This window comes from Branchiostoma floridae, unplaced genomic scaffold (assembly GCF_000003815.2).
Source record: "Branchiostoma floridae strain S238N-H82 unplaced genomic scaffold, Bfl_VNyyK Sc7u5tJ_1555, whole genome shotgun sequence".
Lineage (NCBI taxonomy): Eukaryota > Metazoa > Chordata > Leptocardii > Amphioxiformes > Branchiostomatidae > Branchiostoma > Branchiostoma floridae.
In genome coordinates this window covers 86,982-94,741 of record NW_023365754.1, presented here as the reverse complement: position 1 = coordinate 94,741, position 7,760 = coordinate 86,982, and the positions used below count along the sequence as shown (strand labels likewise).

General features: G+C 39.0%; 1 long non-coding RNA gene across 1 annotated transcript in view; it reads right to left on the bottom strand.

Annotated features, from left to right (window-relative positions):
• Positions 1–4,924: 4,924 nt before the first annotated feature.
• LOC118408095 overlaps positions 4,925–7,760 on the bottom strand; it is a 17,388-nt gene continuing 14,552 nt past the window's right edge. The window contains exon 3 of the long non-coding RNA XR_004830249.1: positions 4,925–6,738. This is a non-coding gene — a long non-coding RNA (uncharacterized LOC118408095). The remainder of the gene's footprint in view (positions 6,739–7,760) is intronic.

Sequence of the window (7,760 nt, the reverse complement as noted above, 5' to 3'; positions counted from 1 at the left end):
TTTATTTGCCAAAAGGTACAATCGTAACGTGACCGGCAGTTCGAAAATGCAATTGAACACCGAAGCATCAATATCCAAATTGATCATCAAACCAATTCCAAACATATACCAAACATCACGATTTTTCGTAATCGAGTAAACCAAACCGATAAACATAAGCATACATAGCTGCATATGTTGTTTGTCAACCACGCAACCCCTAAAAAAACCTCCCGAAAGTACGAAGGCCAAAAAAAATGGGTGACGTGCACCAGAGCCTTAGCTTCTCTGGGGTTTCTTTCTAAATGAATCACTCAATGTCCTGAAACACAAAAAACATAGTTCAAAGAAGAGATTATATTGGACCGTTAAATACAAAATTCCAAGTATCAGTTACTTTCGCCAAATGCAAGAACTTGCTACACTAACAAACATTTCACAACGATCTTGGTGTTTCCTGGGTGTCGTGCCGAGCGTCGAATGAACAGACTACTCCTGTAGCACAATAAATACTTACCATACACCTGTGAATCACGCCCTGTATGCGTGACCCCACACCTGTGGTACACCTGCGTTGCAGCAGAAACTGCATTATTTGCTTATTCGTCACGGTAACAAAATTTGTTCCTCAAACGCAAAAAAATTATCATGATGCATAAGTAACAACTGCAAAGTCACGATTTCCACCCCGCAAATTGGGCTTATCATGCAGTGCAGTGATATGAGTAGTCTGTCAATGGATGCACTTGGAACGTATTGACATAATAAAATAGCGTAGTCCACGCTACGTCATTGGGCTGGTAGCACGTGTGTCTACCACTCAAGTCCCCAAGTATCCTTCCGTTCAATATACGCAGGTCAGACCTGTTGCACAAATGTATCAGGCTTTTGCCGAAAGCGTTTGCAGGATTTTCGTCGGAAAAGTTTCCAGACAAGTCTATATTAGAAATAATTTCTGGCTCAAGATCTGAATCTATGGGTCATCTTCGTCAGTCTTTTAGGGAACCGAGTACCCGGCTGTTAAAGTCTCCCCCAGAATCAAGTGGCCTTTCGAGGAAAGCAACGTTAAACCTTGCTCTAAAACATATAGAACTTTCCGCCCTTTTGTGAACGGATGAACAAACAGGACTAATATATACGATACACAGAAAGACATCTTAACATAGACCCAAGAGGTCAATAAACGAACCCAGAGGAAGTCATGTTCTTTTGATATACTTATGAAATATGACTCCTCATGAGTTTCTTTTGGCTTTTTTTTTGCTTTCGTCTTAGTGGTGGGAAATGATGAAAATTTGGGATGTCAACTTCCGAAGATTCGTTACTCCAGGTTTCAATCAGAGCAAAGAGGTCTAGTTTTCTCTATGCTACTTCTTAACAATCTACTTCCAGTTTCTTACCTAAACCATGAACATTCCAAAAACCTATGTTCACTGTGAACCAGAGGACATATTTTAAAGACACTTGAGTATTTTATCCCTACATTTACGATTATATTAGTACATTTCCTTGCTAATAGTTTAATCTACCTCCGCATCAATAAAGATGACGAATATATCCAACTACTACCGTATTATATTTATCCGTCTCATGTATTCTACACCCCTTAAGCACTTTCTGCCATACCTTCCGGGGGTGCGCAGTTAATAGCGCACGTGTTCGTAGTTGTATCGCCTGTCCGGATACCGAGGCTCTGAGCGATCTCTGGCCGTGGATCACTCTGGGCCTCTGGGTACCATTCCTTTTCCCGCATTTTTCCTTTCGCGACATATTCACAACTTACGCCAATGCCCCCAGATAGGCCGGTAAAGGAGGCTTGCTTGAGTGGGTTTACGGTTTCATATGACTGCGATTCGAATAAAGTTCAAAGGTCAAAAAGCCGTTCGGCCTGATGACCCCGGTTGCGGAGGAGGTATGCTGTTGCGGCGAGGAAGTGTTCAACTTACGGCTCAATTTTTACAACAACCGTTTAAACTAGAGCTATGCCCCGAATGTGGTAGTTCAATCAACCCCTACACTGCTAAGAAATGGTTTGTTTACTGCAGACTAATTTATTTTAACATATTTATCTCCGATCTTGTAGAAGCATCCAACCCGGAAGTGGGCAAGTATCAAGACAAGTAGGCACAAGTGCCCAAAATTTGATGCCGAACTTTGTGTGATATTCGTCGTCGCTGGTTCCATGTAAATACCAATTTCGATCAATACTGATCGATTATCACAGAGGGTTTTGTTCAGTAATTAATTGAGTTTGAGGTTATGTACAGTATTGATCGATAACTACCCATATTCATCAATCAGCGTTAAATTCTATCTGTATTCTACATTTAAATTTGCCTATCCTGTTTCCAAGTTCAAATCCTTATAAGTCTATAATTATCAATGTTTATTGATTGTTATAAGTGGTATTGATTGATTACCGCTTAAAACTATTGATCAGTATTGATTATCAATAACAATTCCACATTAAAACCCGCATTAAAATATATTTTGATTATGAGTGGAACTGATCGATTACCAATCATAACCATCAATATTCATTAATAACTAACATCTTTTATAGATTTCATATCGTCAAACTTGATTTTAAATGAATTCGAAAAAAATGACAAATTCTACTATTAAATCGATGTTCAGTTACCAACCATAATCATAGATACATGTACTTATTGATTCGCTACAATAAGGTTCAGAACACCGAGTAACAGTCGTAAGAAATGCTGGTCACAACACGTAACGGAAATTCTAGACAATACTGGTTACTCTTTTCTATGGAACTCTACGTATTCACGGTTAAGCAACAAGCATATATGTACATTGTTAAGAAAAAGGTTGGAAGATATATATATCCAGACATTTTCTCATAGACTGTCTACAGATAATGGTAAGTTAAGATTCTTTAAGAAACTAAAGAGGGGATACTCAATGGAAACTTATTTAACGTCACTAGATAAATTCGAGGTCAGATCGGCAATGTGCAAACTTAGAATCAGCGCCCACCCCCTTGAAATTGAGAGAGGGCGGTACAAAATGCTACCGGTGGGCGAAAGAACCTGTAACTATTTTATTGCAAACCGGTGGAAGACGAAATACATTTTATTTCCAACTGCCTCTCTAATGACAAGGAAAGAAAGGAGTTATTTGAATAGGTATGCAAAACACGAGTGGAGACACAGGTGTCACCTCCAAGAGGATGAACTGAACTGAACTGAACTGAACTGATGCAAAACACACAAAAATTTCCAAACGCTTACCGACGAAAAGAAAACTATAACGCTGTTAACGTCACATAACCCACTCATCATTCGTCTTCCACTGCTTCCAGAAAAGAAATCAAACCCCAAATGTGTAGAGTGTAGCTCTCAGCAGTCCATATCATTGATAGAATAGTCACTTGTTTACACTTGTCACTATTGTTATCTATACCAAATTACTTTATTTTATGTATGTTTACTATATTTTCTGTATGTTTCATGTTGCAATTAGCCATCGGGCAAGAACTTGCAAATAAACTTCAATAATTCTTATCGTTTCCTTTATATCTCATGTTCTGAAAAAGCTAGAGACACGATTTTGGGGTGTCAGATAGCTCTTGTGCTCGAAAAGAAGTGATTTAAGTTTGAGTCCTCTTGCGACTAGGATTAGGATTGCAGGTGCATCTGCAAACTTCTTAACGATAAATGTTGGGAACTTTATACTTTCGACATGTGTAAACTATTAACATCACAATGGATCAATGATTAACATCACAATGGATAAAATCTGCATGTTTTTATAATAAGGGCTCGAAATACCACCTGCATATGCAGGTTAGTGCAGGTAAAATTGGGGCTGTGCAGTACAACTATCAAACTCTCCAAAGTAGAATAGACCATCATTTCACAATGAAATCTGTCGTTAAACACAATACTGATAAGGAATAGATTACTCCCCATATCAAATCACTTGTTAAGAAGAGACAGTTAGCTTTTCACTCTGGCAATATGACATTGTATAGAAAGCTAAGAAACAGTGTGAATCGACTGTGTATTAAGGCAAGGAAAAGATATTATGTCTGTAAGATCCAAGTTTTAAAGGAGAATCCAGCCAGGTGGCACGCGTGTCTACGTAACATATTAAATTCTCGGCGGAGCTTATCAGTGTCTGTGCCCAGCAGCACTCCTCTGACTGACAGCGATATTGCCAATGTGATCAACCATCACTTTTCTGACATCGTTAACGAACTCCCATGCCTTGACCTTGAGTCATTGCCATCTTACCTGCCTTCTCCTTCTAGACCTCCGCATATACATTCATATGAGGTTCATGAAATCTTGAAGCGCCTCGACGCAAGATAAAGTCACAAATCAGATCAATATGGCAGTAGAAAAGGGCGCTCATCTGTCCACTACTTGGTTAGTATGATCGATTCAATTCTTCGCGGTGCTGAGACCCCTAAAAGTATCCAGACTGTTTTGCGGAATGATTTTAGCAAAGCGTTTGATAGAATTGATCATACTATCTTAATCCGTAAATTGTTAACATGTGGTGTGCGTACTTCTATTTCACCATGGCTTTGTGATTTTCTGTCTGAGCGTACACAATGTGTCCGGTACCGAGGCGTTATTTCCAGTTGGGAAAAAATTGCCTCTGGTGCCCCACGTACAGGGGACAAAACTAGGGCCGACCTGTTTCTAGTATGTGAATGACGCAATGCAATTTTTCTGGATAGATGGAAGCATGTCGATGATCTGTCGTTGAAAGAGAGTCAATTATTCAGTGAAGAGAGCTCAATGCAGACAACAGTTATCCAACTAGATACATGGTCATCCGAAAACCGTATGACATTGAACGAAGACAAGTGCAAATTAATGTGTATTACCTTCGTGAAGGATCCCCCTCTACCTCCTGTGTTATTACTGAATGGCAAAGCCTTGGATGTCTGCGGACTTGAAATGGGGAAAACATAATAACGTCATTATAAAAAAAGGAAGCTGTCGTCGCCTTTTCTTGCTTAAAAAACTAAAACGCTTTGGTGTCTGCACTGAAGATCTCCGTGAGATTTACCAATTATATGTCCGACCTATCATGGAATATGCGGCCCCGGTATGGCATCCAGGTTCAACATGTCAACAATCAGCTGCATTAGAACGCATACAAAAGCGTGCGCTAAGAATTAGTCTGGGCAGCGATTATACTTGTTATACCGAAGCTGTATGTAGGCTACATTTGAACACTTTAAAAGCAGGAAGAGAATTTCTATGTCTTAAGTTTTCGAAATCCATGTTTAATTCACCCACTTTTCGAAACTGGTCGCCAGCTACACGTAATGAAGTTCACAACAGAGGTCTAAAACGAGGGCTCGAGCTTAGCATACCTTTTGCCAGATTTGATAGGTACAAAAACAGTGCTATTTCATACTTGTCCACACTCTTAAATACTGATTTATAGCCTGTTTATAATGTCACATGACTACTACATGGAATCTTGATTACTGCTCATGTTAGCCTTGGTGTGCATCAATTATTGTTAAATATGTTATGGTGTATATATTAAATTTTTTAAAGACTAAAACTAACATAATTCAGCCAGTTTTACAGCATGGTATAACAGGCTGCAACGTTGTTTTAGTATGTCCATGCATGTATGTATATGTGTATGTTTGAATAAACCATTTATAAATTTCTGGTGTCCACCTGCACCTAACCCGCACTGGTCCTTGTGCTGTGTTTTATACAGAAATGTCCAATGATGCAGGTGTATGTGGATTGTTATTAGCTACATTGACTGTTACCACAATAAAAGAAAAAATAGCAATGGTTCCTCAACAGTTTTAGTATGATCCACACTTCCTAAATTCAGAGTGGTGCAGGTAAAATTTGTCTGGTGCAGGTAATTTTCACCTGCACCAGTGCAGGCATGCAGAAAAAAGTATTTCGAGCCCTGATGATGCTACTTCATTGCATAAAACATGTTGCACTTAACTTCCAAAATCACTGTTCAAGTTCCAAACACGTGTTCTATGCATTGAGATGAAAGGAATTAGCAGATGTCGGATTTTAAATGTAAATATTGACAAGCATTTAAACATGTTAGGTCAAAGTAATATATAACATTTGTTTTGAGCAAAAAACAACATGAAAACAACCCCAAATCTTCTGAACCATTGAAAAACAAACAAGATCAATCTTATTCATTTGAATCCGTACATTAAAAAGCCTAAGATGATGTCTCTTCAAAAACGTTGGACAAAATATTATTGATGGAACTTAAAACTTCTATTAGAATAAGGCGCTGAACATGATACCTTAGTGTTCGGGTTCTGAGGCACTTGGAGATGCCAGCTACCTTTCAGTAGCCCCCCCTTGGTCAGAACTTAGAACACCTGGCTATCATTGTGCAACATCCCATTCACTTCTAATTTAGTGGGTGATATCAAAATACTATAATGTTTTCAACCTAAGCCCTTTTTCATGACGAAAAACACTTTCAAAAGTGTTGAGCATCCTCATGTCAACTTTCTGAACAATTTATCATCATGCAAAACAATCAACAAGAGCTATTATAGCACAAAAACAAGACATCTCATACACATTACTGTGCGAGACTTGTGCCATTTTCTAGCAGCTAGGCAAAGGTTACAAAATACATGACTGTGACCATCTTCCCATCTAACATCTGCTTAGAGAGTTGCCAAAGTCCCGGCTCTCCGCTGGTGTGATCTTTCCCCAGGTGATAAGCTGTGTGGAGACGGGCACTTTGGAAAAGTAAGGTCACTTTCTGAAGCAGAAATTCAACAACAAAGTACATTACTTGATACTGTAAGTGTGAACACCATGAACCCTACTACTTATAGAACAATCACAAACATTTCTGACATTGGCTATGCTTGGAATAAATTATATATGTGTATCATATAACTGTTTTCTTAACTATACTCATGTCCGGTGTTGGTTTCCATTCCATTCCTTTAGGCAAATGCATAAGTACATTTAGGTGTAACACATACGTTGCAGGACCATAGCTTACCTAGCTTAAAGTCAAGGAGGAAATATTGTAAGTGCTTGATACTAATATGCACATGTACAGCACAACATAGCTTATATATTACCTGCAGCTAGCAAATCAGTATCACTTGTATAATCAGGAATCTGCAGGAACTTGGAACAGTAGATTCAGCCCTCACTTCTCTTCTTTGATTCCGGTTCTGTAGGGTATAAAACACAACATCTAGGACAATCACACAACCTGGAGTTTTGACACATGGCAGTTTGAAAATGCTGAAAATCGAACATTTCAGTTGGCGCAGGCGGACTATGGAACGTCAATGCACTTTGGGTTCCGGGAATGCCCCGATGGCTACGTTTCACGCATGTTTGCAAGCTGATTGCAATATTACCCCAGCTTGATTGTGCCTTTGAGGTTACCTTGTTACATAGTCCTTAATGGGAATGATGTTAATAGAATTCTATTGCATAAGAAATAGGTATATAAAATTGTTAATTTCCGGTATTAAAAGCTCCCTCACTATTACAAAATGGAAAGCTAGAAAGTGATCTAAACTGATGCAGGATGTGAGAGAGACGGTCGGTGGTGGAGAGGCCACATTCCTAATGTATAATAGCTGCGGCTCCATCCGCAGAAATAACAGCTGGACTGGTCCTACCAGACACTTGTTGGCAGCTGAAGTGGGACAACAGCTATCTACATGTAAGTCTATGATAAGTCTAGTATATAGTTTAAACACACAGGTTTTAATTTACTGCACGTGGCTAAAGAAGTAAAATGTGAGTGTAGGAAGT